Source organism: Frankliniella occidentalis, unplaced genomic scaffold (assembly GCF_000697945.3).
Source record: "Frankliniella occidentalis isolate FOCC.00 unplaced genomic scaffold, Focc_3.1 Scaffold33, whole genome shotgun sequence".
Classification (NCBI taxonomy): Eukaryota; Metazoa; Arthropoda; class Insecta; order Thysanoptera; family Thripidae; genus Frankliniella; species Frankliniella occidentalis.
Window position 1 is genome coordinate 90396 of NW_026267163.1, and position 653 is coordinate 91048.

Here is a 653-nt window from a genome sequence, read left to right on the forward strand (position 1 = left end):
ACAACAACGAACAACAGGCGACGCGACGACTAATCGTAAAGGAAGTGAATGAAGGTCGCCGCGCCCCGCCGTTCTTTTGTTCGGCCAACGACATTGTGGCGCCCGCCAGCGCACCCCGCGCCGTGCCGAGTTACCATCGCCTCGGGGGCTTTATTGGGTGCGCCCCAGCGGCCCCCCCTGCGCCGCCCGCCGCGCGAAGTAAAGTAGTTGTTGTGTGCAGTGAGTTTGCGCTCGCTGACTGCTGCCGTTATTGGCCGGCCTGAGCGGCCTGACAGGTGAGCCGCGTGAGCCGCGCCCGGCAGCCTGACGGGGACAACCCCATACACCGCCATCACAAACACGGGGCTGATGCGGCTGACACGGCGCCGGGGAGGGGGATGCGCTGTGGCAGTGACGAACGCGCTGTTTAGCCTCCCCTCTCTCTTTACCTATGTGAGTGAGTGAGCGAGCGAGCGAGTGGGTGAGGGAGTAAGAGAGTGAGCGAGAGAGAGAGTGAGAAAGAGAGTGAAAGAAAGAGAGTGAGAGAAAGAGAGTGAAAGAAAGAGAGTGAGAGAAAGAGAGTGAAAGAAAGAGAGTGAAAGAAAGAGACAGAGAGAGAGAGAGAACGAACGAACGAAAACCGGAACCTCCCGACCTTCTTTCTGGGGATCATT